This window comes from Cebus imitator, unplaced genomic scaffold, assembly GCF_001604975.1.
Source record: "Cebus imitator isolate Cc_AM_T3 unplaced genomic scaffold, Cebus_imitator-1.0 Scaffold99, whole genome shotgun sequence".
In the NCBI taxonomy this organism is placed as follows: Eukaryota; Metazoa; Chordata; class Mammalia; order Primates; family Cebidae; genus Cebus; species Cebus imitator.
The window spans coordinates 5,819,955-5,820,590 of NW_016107414.1; positions in this window are offsets into that span (position 1 = coordinate 5,819,955).

The following is a 636-nucleotide window of genomic DNA, read 5'->3' on the forward strand; positions in this document are numbered from 1 at the left end:
GGTCTGAATTCAAATCCCATGCTCTTAACATCTGTCCTCTCCCATCCTTGCTCTTTCCTGTGTGATTTTGGACTGTCTCAGTCACTGCCCAGTAAAGTAAGACTCATGAGGATCTTAGAAGAAGCTAAAACCCTGCCATCCTCCCTAAGTTCTCTGCTGCAGCCTCTTGCCTGGCCTGTTATCCACCTCTACCCTCTGTGGTGTTTTTGAAGTTGGGTAGAGCCCATGTACTGCCTCTCCTGCAGCATCTAATGTGGTGCCCAGCACATAGTTCATGTTCCATATATGTTTGCCAAATAAATGAATGTCGTGAAGGAAACAAAAGCTGCATCTTGTAATGTGAGCAATAGTAGAAGGACATTGAGCATATCTGGAATATGTTAGGCATTTTCATACATAATGTCTTGTTGAATTATTGCTAAAAATATGTGACTTGGGCATTAATATCACCACTCTACAAATGAGGAAATATCATAATGTGGCTGTTAATCAGTTATTAAGTGTTAGAGCCAGACCTCTAATCCATTTCTGCCTGATACCAAAGCTACATCATAACATCTCCTAGGAATTTGCCCAGTAACTAGTATGCAATGCAGGTTGTCATCAGTTTCTTTTTTTTTTTTTTTTTTTTTTTTT